We start from the raw sequence: 18,018 nt of genomic DNA on the forward strand, positions 1-18,018 counted from the left end.
GTCTCCCTTCTGCCAGTCTTGACCCTTGAATCTATTCTCTGATTTCCTTCCTAAAATACAAATTTGAGTGTGTCCTTTCTCTAAACAGTTCAGTGATTCTCCACAGCTTTCAGAACAATGTTCAGCCTCCTAAGCATGAGATATAAAGTCTTCATGATCTGGTTTTTGTCCAACCTTCCAAACTTCATCTTCAGGGTGTGCTGCTAAATGTTGAATAACCAGACCTCCAGACATACCATGTGTTATCTTATAGACACACTTCCCCTAGAACAAAAGGAACTTCTACCAACTTCCTGGTCACACCCCAATCTCTCCTTCACCTGGGCCTCTGCATGTATTTCTCTCTCTCTCTGCCCAGAAAGACCTTCCTCCTTCCTCCCTAGTCATCCTTCAAGACCTGTCTCCTCCAAGAAGTGCCCCCATAGCAAGCACAGTGGCCATGAAAATGCTGCACTGTAATCGTGTGCTGTGGGGCCTGCTACTCTAGCCAGGCACCAGTGAGAACAGGCACTATCTTCATCTCTGCACCCATACTGCCTTACACAGTTCCTGGCACATAGTAGCTACTTAGTAATCGCTGAATCAAAGAATGCAAACAGTGCTAGTTTTTAATTTACTACTTATACTCTACCCTCTTGTACAAAGATTGTAAGTGCTATAGGCCTTCCACAGCTCTGGGGACTACACAGAGTAGCCAGAGAAGACTTCTTGGAGTAGAGTTGCCAGACTTAGCAAACTAAAATATAGGATGTCCAGTTAAATTTGATTTTTACATAAACAATGAGTATTTTTTTTAGTATAAGTATATCCCATGAGATATCTGATAAATACTTACAGTAACAAAATATTTGTTTATCTGAAGAGCGCATTTAACTGGGTGTCCTGTATTTTATCTGGCAAGCCTTTATTTTGAGGAGGCTGCATCTGAGCAAGAACTTGATAAATGAGTCAGATTTAGAGAGGACAAAGAGAAAGGGGGCTGGTTCTTCTCATTTGAGACTGGCGGGAGGGGCCAGGAGCAAAGGGCTCAGAGAGTGGAAAGCTGCAAGGAATTTTCAGATTGGTCTGGCAAGAGGATGTTGTCTGTGCTCAGGAAGGATGAGAAGCTGAACACAAAAATGGACACTGAAATTGAAGTGACTGGAGAGGAGAGAAATATAATTATTCAGACATTTGTTCAGAGTTTATAAGTCCGCACCTGGCCCAGAGGTGACTGGAAAAAAGGACGGGAAGAATGGGCAGATTACTAAATGGGGGGGAGGGGGGATAAAAGGGAGGATCTAAAGAATCCTTGAAGACTGAAGACTCAAGAGAAGAAGCCAGACTGGAAAGGGCAAGCAAGGAGGATGAGCTTCATTTAGACAAAGTGACTCCAACGTGACAGTAAAATGCACAGCCAAGTTGGAGATGGGGTGCTAGGGTGTGACAATGACGGTGGAGTGACCCTGTATATATGACTGGGATGGTTTGCAAGGGCTCTCTGTTGCTTACATGACACAGAAACCTAACCCTAACATGCTGCTGTGTTCAAGACTCCACATTCCAGAGCTTCTCAAGAGTCCTCCAGGCCACCAAGGGGACATCTCGCTCTCTGGCTTCCTGATGGAATGACTGATGTCGTTCACCATAAGACATTCCTAAGATGGAAAAGAGCATTTTTCCAGTAAGTCACCTAACTGTGCTGTTAATCCCACATGTAATAGAGTTCAAATCCAATCCTGAACAAAGTGCTTATGTACATGAAACTGGCAGAGGAGCAGTCTGTAGAAATCACAGATATGAAAGTGCTTTGAAAATTACAATGCACTACACCAGAATAGTACTATGCACACCAGCTGAGTATCTCCCAGATAACTGAAAATGCCCAGACATTTAAAATTACGTTTGTGTACTGCCAAACATCTGGATATCTCAAGACAGTCCGATTCAACCCTTTCCCTGACATTCCCTATGCCCCCCTCATCTTTCTCATAAATACCAGTTACCACCATCCGTCATATTCTATAAGCAATACCTTATTTTGTGTTTTCTCTTACTACCCACAAAAATGTACAAGCCTGGAGGGCAAAAATTGATATCTTTACTTTTCAAAGGAGTGGGTTCATCGCATAGATATATCTTGGTAGCTCGAAAGTGTCCTGAAAAGACAAATATGAAAAAAATCTCCAAATCACAACAGCCATTGTCCTATAGCGGGGCATCCAACTGTCATGCAGGCGTATTAGGAGACACTGTCCATGTGAACAACTTGATTGTCCTCACAATAAGACAACTGTAGGCCAGTGCCTAATTTCCCTCCTTGCTAAGCTGGGCTCTTTGGTATTTCCTCTCATACCCCAAGAGGCCTCAGAGCCTCACCCCAGCCGCGCTGAGGATTGACTCAACAAAGACACCATGTGGACCATGCTTTTCTCATCATCCTGGGATATTGTGTTTGAGTCCAATGCCAGAAAAGAGCCATATTTGAACTCAGATTCCAGAAACCAGCATGTCTACTTGAGCCTATGGTTCTTTTTGCACAGTTCATTCCCCTGTCTCTGGAGCAATCCTAACTGCCTCAGAGTGTTGACTGGACACCGCCTTGCACATGCTATTCTACGGAGCAAATGGAAGAGAAAGGATTCCTGCTCAGCTTCCCAGCATGAACTGGCAACTCTGATGTAGACAAACACAAAAAATACACCAGCTGAAGCTGAGATGAGCCTTGAAAGACATCCAGCTGCACTCTTCAACCCAGCTGATATGTGTCCTGCTTAAATAACGGAACAGACTGGTAAGTCTTGGAGAACCCAGTGCTAAAGTCCAAAAAGTTGTCATGTCTGAGTGTGCTTGCCCTCCCTGGGAAGCAGGAGGCTGGGGGGGGGGGGGGAGGATTCGGTAGCAGGATGTCAGGAAAGATGGAGGGGTCCTAACTGAGACCCTACTAAAGAGCTGACTCTTCCTTGGAGTCTAGTGCCAAGGAGATGGATGGAAATTAGCAGGGACAGGTGGGCCACAAGGCCCACAGGGGGCAAACTAGAGAACCTGAGGAAGTCACGGGTGGTAGCACCTGAATTCCCAACAGGTCATGGTGATAGGAAACCTGCTGCCCTTCTCACCATTCCTCACTTGACTACTCTGTCTCCTCTCTCTCCCATGTCAGTCATATGGCCACCCACAAAGAGGCCAGAGAGGAGGCTCCCCTGCTGTCTCCTTCTAACACAGGGGACTTCCTCCTGCAGGTCCTCCCCTTCCTCTGTAAGGCCATCCAGCCTCACGGAGCCTATCAACCCTTTCTCTTTTCCATTCTCATCCTCAGTTGATTCATTGCAGTATTCCTTCGGCCTCCTAATTACTGCCAGACGTGAAGCTGATGGGTCGGCCTTTACAGACACTCTTACTGCCAGATCCTCTTCCTTTCATTGTCTGGAAGCCTGTCTCCATTTAAGCCCTAATCCTTTTTGCCATTTTTGACCTAGTTTCCATTATTTTATATTTTTCCATATTAAGTTAAATAAGCCACTTGTCAACCTGCATATATCTTATTGGATCCAGTTCTTCTTTTGTGACTCAAATGAATGCCTGATGGAAAAAAAAAAAAAAAAAATTCTACCAGCCAGTAGTATTTATCCACTTTCTTAACTTACAGAATAAAGGACTAGATGGAAACCCCTTTTAAAAATTCTGGTGATGTTCCTTAACAAAGCAAAGCAATGCTATAACTCATTACCCACCTACTCTCTGCTGTCTTCAGACAGACCAATGTGTTTAAATATATAGAAAATATGAAACGTGTGGATAAGGCCCTCCTTACAACTGTTAAATCTAGCCATTACTGAATGAAAAAGTGCTAACAGTTGATGAATGTGTTCCACGGGTAAGGAAGGAGTAACTGAACAAGAGAAGAAAAGAAGAATGAGGAATGAAGAGTTTAACAACAATAATTAGACACTCACATAAAAGGCATAATTAATCCTCCCTCCTTATCTTAAGCCCCAGATAACTGTATGTGTGACTAGGCAAAAGCCTAAGAAGCATGCTGTGGAAAATATTATTTCTTGAAACATACATGGCATGATCACAGGTATGAGTGACAAAGACACGTTTAGTGATAACCCAGGGACTGGTCCACCGCCCCTTTCTGGGTGTATTTCACAAGGAATCACACGTACTGTGTCTGTACCACAAAACCTCTGCACCAAACAAAACTTTTAAAGGCTCTTACTATTGCTTTAATATGTTCTATCTTGCTTATCCATCATTTAGGGAGACATTAGGACTACTTAGGGGTGTTTTCAGGTACTATTCTTAGTCTTGTTTTTCTTCTCCAAAATCAAATAGTCTCAGAGCTGATGAACTGAAACTGGAGAGCAGTGGGATTCTCAGGGATTGCACCCAGAAAACTCATGTTAAGGTGGTTTTATAATCCTGGTAAGGAGTGATAACTGCCTTGTCCTGACTGGTAGAACTTGCACTGTGCAATCCAGAGATAACATCTGGGACAAGTGAGAAATAAGCAAACTGATTGGTTTTGACCCTCCAAGAAGATGACCTGATGCTTATCCAATCCTCATTGAATGATAGAGTCAATCCATTCTATTTTAAAAGAATATTTTTATTTTTTTAAATATATTTTTAAAAATTTATTTATTTTATTTTTTAGAGAGAAAGAGAGGGGGGAGGAGGAGGGGAAGAGGAAGAGAATCTCAAGCAGACTCCCCTCTGAGAGCAGAGCCTGATGCTGGGCTTGATCTCACAACCCTGAGATCATGACCTCAGCTGAAATCAAGAGTTGGACACTTAACCAACTGAGCTACCCAGGTGCCCCTAAAGGAATATTTTTAAACTACTGATAAAATATTAATAGTAAAAAATGAATTAAAATAAATAACAGGAATAGCTGTGACAAAAATGTGCTATGCACTTTTTATGCATTATTTTAACACAACCATCTATCAGACAGGTATTATTATGATGTACATTTTATAGATGGAAACCTGAGGTTTAGTTAGCTAACCAATGTCAAAGGACACTAGGTAGATGTGCACAGGTCCATCTGAACCTTGAGTCCATGCACTTAGGTACAATGCTTTAAAATACATTTACAATAGAAATTTTTCTAATCAGATATGTAAAAAGGATAGCAAAACCAATTACAATCACATTCACTCAGAGACAACTTGACAAAATCTCTTCTACATATATCATACATATCCCCACAATTTAACAAAAAAGGGAGCAGAGATCATTCTTAACATATTGTTGTATAAGCTTCATATTTTCATTTGAATTACTGCGTGGAGGTCTTTCATGTCAATACGCTTCTATTACATTGTATTTAATGACTGTTTTCCATTGTTATCCCTACACCATAATGTATATAATCAATCCTCCCCTGGGACATTTTGATTCTTATACAGAGTGATGATATAAATATCCTAATAACTGACTTCTTACACACATTTTTACAACCTTAAGATAAATTCCTAGAAACAAAGTATAGGTTTATCATGTATTGCCAAACTGCCTTGAGAAGTGTGAACTTTCATTCTTATCAGCAATGTATTAAAGAGCGTCCTCTTTCCCACGCCAGCGCTGGGTGTTAGCATTTTATCATCTCTGCCAATTTTAAAGGGGAAATAATAAAATCTCATTGATCTTTTATTTGCTCTTCCTTAATTAGCACTAGGGCAGGGCATTTTTCATGTCTTTGGTATTTGTATTAGTGCTTTTGTAAAATATCTACTCCTGTCCATACATGATTTTCTTTCAGGCTCATTACATAGTAATCATTTGCCAAAATAATGCATTAAATATATTTCTCCCAATTTTTAAATTTTTTGCAATTGCAGAGAACTTAAAATTTTTCTTCTTTGGTTTCTGTCATCATCATCATCATCCATAAAAAGAATCTCTGTCTATCCTAAGGTTATAAAAATATCTAAGTTTTCTTCTTATACCTCAAAGTATTTTTTAACATTTCAATATTTAGTTCATCTAGAATTTTTTGGTGTAAGATGTACTTTATTTCTTACAATTTATTAAATCAAAATGTCCAAACACCATTTACAAAACAATCCATAAATTCATAACTCATTTGTAATTACTTATTGATTTTATACCAGAACTTTATATATACTTATGTTCATTTCTAGCATTATTGGTCTAGTTCATAGACTTTTCTTCTGATTCCCTTGCTACTATTATCTATTTCAGTTCCTACAGCTTTATAAGCCATATTAATGTCTCAGGGTGCAGTTTTCCCATCATTATTACTATTTATTCTTCCAAATGCATTTAATAATAATTACTATTGTCAGTTCCCCCTCCAAACAAAAATGACATTATTGTTAGAACTGTGTTAAATCATTAGAATAATGTGGAAAGAATTGATAGTCTTACAATTTGAGTAAATTGTTCCTACTAGGTACAAGCAAGGCATGTCCATTTATTCAAGTTTTATTTTTCTCAATAATGCATTCACTTTCTTCATATATATTATAATGTGTGCCATTTTATGAATAAAATTATCTTTGTGACATTTTACAACTACGATGAATCATAGTAAACAACTGGAATCCAAGCGGTCCTCATTTTGACAAAGGTAAAGCTGATGCGCAGAGTCACCCTCTTCATTTGCAACACAACAGGGTATATTAGAGCTGCAGTTAGCCCCAGTGACACTGTCTCCAGGACATATCCCTAAAGATGTGTCCGATTTCCAATCGCTACCACCACCACCCTGCTCACGGCACCAGGGACTTTGCTGACTTTGCCTAGGCTGTTATTTGTATAACTTCCTAACTGACACTCCTGATTTCACTCTTTGCCCTTTAATCTATTCTTTGAATTTCAAAAATGAACAAATCATACCACTCCCCTGCTTATTACTCTCCAGGGGTCTCTTAAATCCAAAAATCCTACTCTGGCCAACAAGGCTCTACAAGATCTTGACCCCATGTGCCTTTCCAACCACACCTCCGACCTGCTCTCCCTTCTCGGGGTGCTCCACCACCCTTGCTTTCATTCAGCTCCCCCCACCATCCCTCTGCCTCAGAGCTCTTCTTCCAAAGGGCTGCTCCTTCTGACCATTCAAAACTCACCTTAAGTGTCACCTGCTCAACAAGATCCTCCCTGATCATCCAGTTTAAGGTAGACACCATGGCTCTTATCATATCTTCCTGCTTTATGTTTATAAAAACATTGATCATGAAATTTTAATTTGTGTACTATGTATCATCTCCTCTCAGCCTGTCTCCCTCATCTCCATTTTGAAGGCAAAGTCTTAAAATAGTTGTAATTTCTGTCTTGAACACTACAGGATTGCCAGGGACTAGATAAGTACCCGGCACATATCAGATGCTCAATAAAAATCTGTGGAATGAATGAATAAATGAACAAACTCATATTTTTCTGAGTCATGGTGAGCACAATTTGGTGGAAACAGCATGCATTTTACAACAAAGCAGATCTGTGTTTGCATCTCAGCCCTAGTCCTTGTTTGAGTTTCTGGGGAAAATACTCAAAGTCTTGGAATACTGCTTTTTTCAGTCATAAAATGAGGTGATTAGTAATTGCATCACAGAATTTGACAATTTAATAAGAAAACAGTATAAACACTAGTATAATTCCTAGCACACAATAGGTACTCAAGATATGTTTGTTCTTTGCCCATTCCTGAACTGCTTTCACTCACCAACTAGCATATTAACCTATGTTACACCTGGGAAACTAAGAAACTTAGTGCCCAGAGAGTCTCAATATTAGGTTAAATCAGCCTTTCAAAGTAGGTACAAAACCGGAAGCGCTGACATCTGAGATAGGTCTTTGTTGCAGTTTGCTTTCTGAAATTCAGAAGGAATAGACAAAACATTTCAGCAAATTATTCCCTACCCTAAACTGCAACATAGAGTCAAAGACAAGGACAAACAAGTCGACAATAAACTTCATTTTGCTACAAATCAACACAATTAGGGTCTTTAATCTTAATGCCACATTAGGGGAAAGTACTCACTGCTCAGATGTCATATAGCACATTGGAACTATAAAAGGGGGCATTAAACATACTCCCCAGAGGAGGATCCAAAATTCAAATAAATCGATGATTATGGTTTCCTAAAGCAATTTCACTGAGTTTCCATGAGCCACCAACATCAGCGGAGTACATAAATTATATAAGGCTATAAAGTCTGACATAGTAAAAGTGGTTCGTTCTGAAAAAGGAAATGAATTCTTTGACCTTGACTATCAAAACACCACCACTGATTTTTTTTTTTTTTTTTACACTTTCCTCTGGAGTTTACACTTGAGAAGTCAGTTCATTTTGTTTTCTCTTTTGTTTATATTTTGGGGGTTTAAGCCCATGGATACAAGTTTCCTAAATCTTAGGAAGGGTAGGCTTGTCATCAAGAAGGCTAACAATCCCTGTTCATGTTACCCTTCCAATCATGAGCAGCCCTTCTTAAAATCAGGACTTACTCCATTTGAAATACTACCTGGAAAGTAGTGGGCACAAAATTACAGGTCATACCCTATAATGCAGAGGTTATGTGAGCATTTTTTTTTTTTTTAACAAACATGCAGCATATGCTTTCCCACGAAGTACTAGAAGAGAACCAGCCAGCACCAAGAAGGAGGAGTACCAGCCAAGCATGGCAATTGAGAGTGCAGATTTCAGAACATACTGCTGAGTTTGAATCCCTGTTCTACAACTTACTAGCTGTGCGAACCTGGGCAAGTTACTTTTCCCTTCTGTGCCTCAGTCTTCCTGTCTATAAAATGAGAAAGATGATAGTGCCTACATGATACAGTTTTAATGAGTTCGGATTTGCAGGGAACTCAGTAAAGCTTATTAAAGGCTTTCTATAACCCAGTTACAACTTAAGGGAGAATTTTCATGTTTCTGTTCTGTGACTTTGTGTTCTCAGTTAGATGAGAAAGTGAGCCCTCCCACAGCCTTAGTGGAGTGATGAACAGGGACTCTCTTCACCTTGCCCTACCTTGTTCCTCCTTTGTCCCACAAGGTGGAAGAGGTAAACAGGAGTCGTCCACTCACTTTTATCAGTGAGAAAATGACATCAGTGAAATGAATAAAAAATCCAATCCCACTCATCTTAAAAATCAAAAGAGGATACAGTAATTGAACCCTGGTCCTCGGGTTTCCAGGCCTTCCTATCACTTCCTACAGGTGTCATAACAAACTGTGACCTATTCTCAGGGCAAAGATGCTGCAGGTAAGTATCCACTGCCTGGGCAAGTATAGAATATCAAAATTTCCTCCTTCAGAGGGCCCCCCCTCCCAGAGTCAAAAGAAGTAAAATAAGACAACACCATTTTAATGCTCCCAAAAATATAAAGCTGTGGCATGAAAAAGAACCCTTCAAACTCTTCAGAAGGTCAATCTGATTGTGCCCCATACCTCACTACTCACTACCATGCTGTCTCACCTTTGCCCCAGGTACTAGATGATCTCTTTGAAATCTGAAAATGACTTGCAGTACATGCCATGAGAGCAGCCCACCTGCTGAGAAAAATTTAAATGAAATGTTTTTGGTTTGGGTTTTTTTTTTTTTTTTTTTTTTTTTAACCATGAGATGGGAGTGATTTTAAAACTAAGGTTTGTAGGGGGAAGAAGAACCGAATCTGGATGCTAACCAAAGAGGGCTGTTCGCAGGTATTGGGCAGCCAGATAAGCTATGGGTCTCCCCAAGAAGCAGCACAGACTCTCCTTAACTAGAGGATAATTCAGGAAAGTGAGAACAAAGACAGCAAGAGCTCATTCATCACAACTGTAATAATGAATAGCCATAATGACAGTGGAAGGAGAAAGCAGAGAAAATAAAATGTTTCAAGATGGAGAGGTGGTTAGGAAAACTGCATACTGATCATTTTTCTTCAGGAAACACCACTGAGAAAAATTAAGTCTTTAACCTCTGATGGCTTTCCTGTAGCTAAGCCACAGAAATCTAATTGAGAGACTCAGGTCCACAGAAATCTGCCGTCTGCTCTGGCTTCAGAATCATATTATTATGAGCCTTGGACTTGATTACTGTAAGAAACAAAGAATTATTGCCTAAGCACCATTATAAAGACTGTATATCCAAATGATGCTTTTCTAATCGTTGTTTATTAGTCTTTCCCCGTTACCTCCAGCAAAGAGATGATGGAGATACCTCAGGGGACACTGTATTCTGTTGGTTCTGGGTTTTTTCCAAATGCATTTTGTATTTCCCTTGTAGAAAACACACAGAATTGAGTGCCTGTATAACAGACAAGAGGACAATTACTTTTGGGATATCACTGTAACATTACTGATATTCCAATACACCTTTTTATCTTTGGGGCTAGGAAAGATGTTGCAACCACACAGCTCGTCACAATTATGTGCTTGCATGCTTGTTATATTTGCCCATTGCACATTCGGAGACAGGGCAAGTGTACTGTTGCATTTGCTCACAATGTTTAGCTCTAACAGTATCTGCACAGAACAAACCCCAGCCAAGAACTGGGTCTCCAGGTAGTTTTATACTTTTTCATTTTCTAGCTACTGGCAGGTATGAACAATTTGACAAAGCCAACAGGCTTTCAGAGGAGGAAGAGGCAGCTGAGATGTAATCTCAGAACTCCCTCTGTTCTCTGTTAGAGTAACTTTATTCAGTGTTGCCTTAAACCTCCATCTCTTGTTCATCAGGAAAATCCCCATGACAAACATCACCCCCTCTGGTGGCCTTCACTAGCTGTCTCAAAACAGAGAGAATGGCCCTCACCTTCTCCTGCCAAAGCAACTCCCTTTGCACAAAGCTTTTTCACACTCATCACTTCTAATTATAATGACCCCTCTGCAACTCTGCCTCCCCAGTTTGGTTTTTGAAAACCTAGCACCAAGCCCCATGCCTGGCTCTCAGGAAATGTTCTCTGAATAAATGAATGGATGAATGAATAAATGAATGGATGAATGAATTAATCAACCAAGGATTACAATTAAATGGTCAGGAAGCCTCAGGAACATGAGATGTTGACACCTGCTAGGAGTACAATTCTCTCGTTAGGTATGCAGTTGACACTACAATCACAAAAACAGGACTCCCAAGAGAACACAGTAATTTTTCATTAACCAAAGTATCCAGTATTGGTTGCATTAGCTTCATTGTTTATGGCATGCATTTTACATAGCCTGTGGGGGTAAAATTTAGTAACCACTGTATCAGTTCAAGGAAATAATAATGATGCTGTTGATGATGATAATGAAACAACCAGTAAGGGGCAATACAGGTTAATTTACCATAAAGAGTAGCAGTACGAGTAGGTTTGATTTTTGGTGATGGCCTTGTTCTGGGGCTGGGCAGTAGGTTCACATGTGTTCACTATTCTATTAAAAATTCTGAACTACACATGTCTTGAACCAAAGATTATGATCAAAGATCAATAAAATCCTGCGCTAAAATAGAACAAAAAATAAAGAAAGCAAACATCCTACAATGTGTAATTCTCAACCTATTATTATAATTATCTTTGGATAGCACTTCAACTTAAATAGCACTCAGTGTTCTATTTCATGTAATGATTTAGATTTTTGTCTAAAGTTTAATGAAGTCCTTTGTTAATATGGAAAGTGGTAGATAGCGCTCAATATCCGTAAGTGAGCTGAACATATAAGACTTTCATTATAAGCAGATGTTCTATTTTAGGGGACATTACAGACTCATAACCTATTTGTATCTACACAATAAACTATGTTAAAAATAAATTAATAAATAAAAACAGCAGGGTTCTATGATATTCAGACACAAAGCTTAAATGGACTTGTGAACATCAATTCAATCCTTATTTTCCTGCATTCACGAGCAATGCCCTGAGTTGTCATAAAAACTAATCCTGGTTAAAGTTCAATTCAGAGGACATAATTGAATTAACCAATGTTCCAACAACAGTAACAACAATAAAAAGAATAAAAACTGAGTGATGACTTCACACTTGCGTAAGGCTTTACTGTGTCCATGACATTAGAACCTGTATTTGTTACCAATGCGAGGATCCTTCAGCATGCGGTCGGTAAGCAGAGCACCCAGTATGAGGTGGATAAATATTCATTAGTGACAGTGATCGAGCCAAAGAGGCCATCTACAGTGCTGTGCATCATTCACTCAGGACTCTGTATGATATCTGACCATAAACACTTCATTTTATGGCCGGCTTAACACTTACCTTCAGAGAGCAACACAATTCACAGGAATGAAGTTAGAATTTAAGTAGCGGGAGCATTCTACCCTGTGAGGCTATAATGGTGCCTAAGAAGAGTCAATTAGCTTCAGGTTCAGAGCCAACCTTTGGCTCTGGTTGCCTTAAACCTCAAGAGGATTTTTAATCATGAAGAAACTGCCATCTTGCTATGTTATTCTAGTGACCTCTGGGTCACTTAAAATGTGGGTTACAAAAGGCTATCACTCCTGTTGCCTTTACAACAAATGCTCTAAAGGTGAGTCTCACGGATTGCAACCTGTCGTGCAAGGACCTTAAAGGGACTGCAATGTCACAGAATATGGGTTAAGGAAAGGGCTTTATCGAGGAAAGTGGAGGCTTGCATAGCTAGGCTCAGCAAGAGGAGAGGAGAGGAGGTGGGATCACCCCTTGCCCTCTGAAGAGTGGCCAGGGCTCCCTGCTAGACAAGCAGTGTGGCTTATGGTCCAGTAAAGGAACCCAAGGCCCTTTCCTCTGTACCTCTGTTAAGGACATGCAGGAGAAAGTGGCCTTGTTATAGGAAATGCAGACAGATTCTTGTTGCTAGGTGGGCTGTGTTTAGTGCTGTTACTGTAGTTGTCCAGGAAATCCAGCCACCCAGCATCCAGAGATCTTGAAGCCCATGTGGGATTACAGGCCTCCCTGCTGGGACAAAAGCCACCCGTCATGTGAGAAGCTGAACTGGGGCACAACATCACCCGGCAGAGGGAAGCCCATAAGACCAGCTGAATCACTGTTGAGGCAACCCAGAGAAGGCATCTATGGTCATTTGCAGATACCCGTTACTTGCATCACACTATGACCCATAAAGTCTGCAAAGCCTGAATCTTTTGCTTCCCTGTGTCTTGACTTGCCTGTATTAGAACGATCCTGTTATAGCTAATGCCAAATAAGCATTCTGTATCTTCCTTGTAAGAAGAGGGCATCCCTACCCAGGTTCCTTTCTTTTCTTAGAAATATTTCTGTACAAAGCAATTCTAAATCCTTGGCTTCCTTTTATTTTGTAATCCTATTATACTGGGACCAATGAAGGAAAAAATAAAACTAAGGTATAGATCACATTTGTCATCAGAGCTCCTGACCTGCACACTGCCTCTCCCTCACCAGGCACCAGATCCTTGGGTTGCCCACCTGGGACTCAGCCTCAGAGTGCTAAGCTCCTGACCTGACCCCCTTTTGCCAACAAAATGTACCTGCTTCCTGCCCCAAGCTGTAACAATAAATGGTGATTCGATATGCAGATAAATCAACCCTCTTAAACTTTTTCATGATTTAGTGTGCAGTGCAATGGGTGAACAAGGAGTGATAAAAATTCTGGGCACTCAGAGAGGATATGTTTGTCAGGGAAGGCTTTCGTGTTCCTTACTTTCTGGCCTGGGGTCCTTTTTACACTTGACTTCAGGTTGGCTTGCTGCCAGCCAGGAGCCTGGACTGTAACAGCCCTTATGTAACATTGTTGAAGTCCTTTGGTTAAGTTCGTGCCAGCTTTTTGTCCTGATCTATATATTCCAGCTCCTCCATTGTCTATTTTGTCATTATTTATTGGACATGTTATTGCTGCAGACCACTAGTTTCCTTTATAGAATGAGGTTCTGTGTAAATAAATCAGTAATATACACTTTGGGTGTTGCTTCCTAATAGTTTTTGGTGTACATGAATCTCAAAAATAGAGCTCCAGTCTCAAGTTCTTGTTGATTAGCTATTAAATACTTGGTTTGCTATTTACAATGCCAAAACAGTGTACCAAACCTGGAACCCAAAAATCCCAGTTTGTTTCCTGATCCTGCATTTGGTTTTTTTCCCTAAGTCTCCTCTTTCCTCTTCTGTTTCTCCATACGGGGGAGGAGTGGGGTGTCATAAGAAAAAGATGCAAAAGGTGCACACCACAGGAAATCACCAAAGACTCTGTATATTCTTGGCAACCTTTCACAGTCAGGGAAAAAGTTTTTGTTAAGAAAAAAGGAAATATCATGCTGAAATAATTTATTAACTGATTAAATACCAAGATAAGTATGACTCAAGTCTCATTAACAAACCAACTTCCAGCCAACCCTTCAAACCTCTTTTAGGAGACCTTTTCATATTCCTTACAGTAAGTTTCCTAAGGTCTAAAACAGATTGCTTAAACTTGAGCCCAAATCAACAAAATTCTCCCCAGGATTCCCCAAGCCCTCCGGGTGAGGGCCTGACAGCTGGACGTGAGCAGGACACAGGAAATGCTGTGTGTGCTACCTGGTGCACACCAAGGAATGTCTGCAGCCTTGGAGAACCAAGCAGGTACCTGTCTGGGTTTCCCATGGTCTCCAGGAGCTGGGAACTAGACTAAGTCACACCATGTTTCAGCTGCAGCAAAAGAAATAAACGGCAACGGTACAATTCCAACAACAAGCAGGTGGCACTTTTTTGACATCAAAGAGGTTATCCTGAAAACACAATTCATTGGCTAGAAGATAGGTAACACACCTTTCTCACAGGCAAAGAAGCCTTGAAGCTGTCAGTTCATCCAGGTCTTCTGATTCTCTTCTCTACAGTGGGCATGTGAGACCCCTTCGTAATATATATGAATGCATAAATGAGCAAAGAAACGGCCGAATAAATGACACTCCTGTCACTGTTTCAGAACCACTAGAGGACAAAATTAGAAACTGCAGCATGAACCCCAGGTCTTCTGCTTGTCAAAATGCTTCTCAGTTGCTTTTACTTCTGTATTAATCAGCCTCTGGCTGGTTCAAGATTTGTCCTCACAGAATGAGATTCTTTCCTTTGCTTTTTTTTTTTTAATATCAAATTAAGAATTCAAATCCTTTGTGATGTACCTCTCTGAAATCTATAATGATTTTTTTCTTCTCAAATACTATGTCACATTCAATTCTGATAGCTATAGGATACAGAGGATCTTTTCTCATTTTAAAAAAACTCATCAAAAAAATCATCAAAATACCTGAATATTTTAAGTATGACTGTGTGATGAAATGTCCTATATAAACCACTTAGATTCCCGACGCGCTATGGGGCCTGACACCAAAATCGAATATCCCGGTATACAGAAGTACCATATGTATCAGAACTAGCCCACCTGCTCCAGAATAAGCTCAGGTAGATGACCACAGCCCACCTCCCCCATCACTCTCCCTTCACACACACCATCACTCCCACCCCATACAAAATATTTCCCTCCACGCAACTTCCCGGATGGACACACAGGCATCTCCGCAAAATAGAAGCTAAAAACTTCTACCCTAAATATAATTCAATTATAAAGTCTAATTATAGATTTATATTCTTTCAGATACTTCAAAACAATAAAAACGATTGTTTATATTGCTGTAGGCTCAGATTCTGCCAGCATGTTGAGTATCACTGTCCTTAGAGTTACATACTCTCATTAACATAATTTTTCCCTAAGCAGGAACCAGTTGATTTCTCTATCATGAATTGTATTTCCAGCTGAGTCAATGCCTCTGTGGCATTAATGAGCTGGGACCTGTCACAGCTACAGTTTTCCTATCAACTTGCACTGCTTTTCCCAGCCATGTTTGTAAAAGTCCAGTTTTCCCAGGCCTCCTGCTTTGTGGATAGTGGGAAATGTTATAGTTATGCTTAGACAGAAGTTGATGAAAATTGTATGAGAAGTAGAAAAATGTATGTATGTATATACACACGTGTGTTTATTACTATATCTATAGCCCTCATCTGGTTGTAGGGGAAGCAGGTTTCTTTTTCCTCCAAAGAGATCCACATTATGTTACCAGGCTTTATCTAAATACAAATTTCAACACAACCTAGACCTTTTCCTTTTCATTTCCTTGCATTTCCTCCCTTGAATAATTTCTGAGCTCAACTCCTGATCTGCCACACAGTGGCTTCGTGACAGTGGACAGGTTACTTAACTTCTCAGAACCCCTCTTGAGAATGGAGGATATTAACATCATCTGATTCGGAAAGTTGCTATGGGGACGAGATAAGGGAACATCCATGTTAAGTTCTGGGTGCTTCTACTCACTTGTGTTAAATAACTTTCCACTCCTGCCTTTCTTCAGGAGTAAGGTCATTTGGGCCATTACATGAACACCCTCCCTTCAAAGCACAAGCTTGAAAAAACTCAGCTTTTCATCTCTCTGTCCATCAGTAAATGATACTCTAGACACACACAGAATGCACAAACACTTTTAATAACTGTGGTAGTGGCATCAAGGGAGTCACATAAAAGACATTATGTTTTCAAGTAAGGAGTTACTTTCCAAGTATTAACTTACCAGCTTTCCACACACCAAGTTCCCACAGCAGTCCAGAACATCTGAGACCCTGCTAGCCTCAAGTTTCCCCTAATGGGGCACTAACTGTTTTCAAAGAAATGCCCCTAGTGTGCAAGCTGTCTATGTAGAACACAAGTAGATTAAGTAATGGTAAAGTTAACCCATCATTCTGATGTCTACAACGTCATGCTTCAGAAGATTCCAGGAAGGACCTGGTTGGAACTAAACCTATTTAAAATCCAATAAAAATATTTAATATTTAAATTACAAGAGTATCAATCACTGAACACCTCCCTCAAAAAACAAACACAATTCTATCACTGCTCCCCACAACATTTACTTTTCCTGAAATGATTACATCTTTAATACACATGCACACACAAATAACCATCACACATGCGCACTCCACTCCTGCGATACAAAGTATTTTCTTGTGAAAGGCTCTTTAATTTTGTGTTTTCCTTCTTTATTTGCAACCTGGTTTAAGGACTTTAAAATGAGGTGTTTTAACAGCGCCACCTTGTGGCAATAAGCCATTTCAAATTCATCCACCCACTGTCTCTTCCCCCACATTTCTGTTTTGCGAGTGGTTTTTTTTCATTTGTATTCATTAATCATTCGTCAGCGTTGGTGTTACTGAAGAAGATAGGATTTCATCAAAACAAAGTAGGCCATTAAAAATACTAACAAAAAAGCAATAACATGAGCCAAACAGCAGAACCTGTACACTTAAGAATATGCCACTCTTCGGGGCAAGAAATGTAGCTACAAAATCAGTTATGAAGAAGGAGGGAGAGAGAGAAAGAGGAATCCCAAATGGGTTTTAAACCTGATTTAAAGCATTTTGGCTAGTTTTCTTCTTACATCCACCACATTTTCTACCCGTTGCCAGTCTGAGAGCCAAGCAGCTTAGAACAGCAAGCAAATGCTTCCCAGCCACAAACAATGGAATATTAAAGCCATTGATATTCTCCTCACAGCAGCTGGAGCCAAAGCCAGGTGCTAAAGGAATCAGTTGTTTATGAAGAAATAATCAAATATTCCTGCCTGCCTTCCTTCCTCCTCATTGCTGCTTCCTCTCACATAACTACCAGCATCCCTTTTCCCAAGGGCCAGAGTGCTACTTGGGGAAAATAATAATGTACGATTTTTTTTTCCCCCTAAAACACTTCAGCACTAAAAATTTAGACCTTCATTAAAGAGCTTTTATGCCCAGTAGCAGGTGTGGCCAGCTGGTCATCAAAACAGGTAATACGTGTTTTGTTTTGTTTTTTTAAGATTTTATTTATTTACTTGAGAAAGAGACAGACAGAGTTAGCGAGAAGAGAGCATGGGTGGGGAGGAGAGGGAGAAGCAGGCTCCCGCTGAGCAGGGAGCCCGATGTGGGGCTCCATGTACTTTTTTTAGTATTAAATCATTAAATCCATTGCAAACTTCATCCAGCCTCTGAAAGCCCTTGACTCTTTCAACTTTGAAACAGATCGTGATGTGGATCCACCTGATGAAAAGGAGTAGAGAGAAGACTTGAGAATGACGGCCAGAGAAT

This window comes from Phoca vitulina, unplaced genomic scaffold (assembly GCF_004348235.1).
Source record: "Phoca vitulina isolate PV1807 unplaced genomic scaffold, GSC_HSeal_1.0 scaffold6, whole genome shotgun sequence".
NCBI classification, from domain to species: domain Eukaryota; kingdom Metazoa; phylum Chordata; class Mammalia; order Carnivora; family Phocidae; genus Phoca; species Phoca vitulina.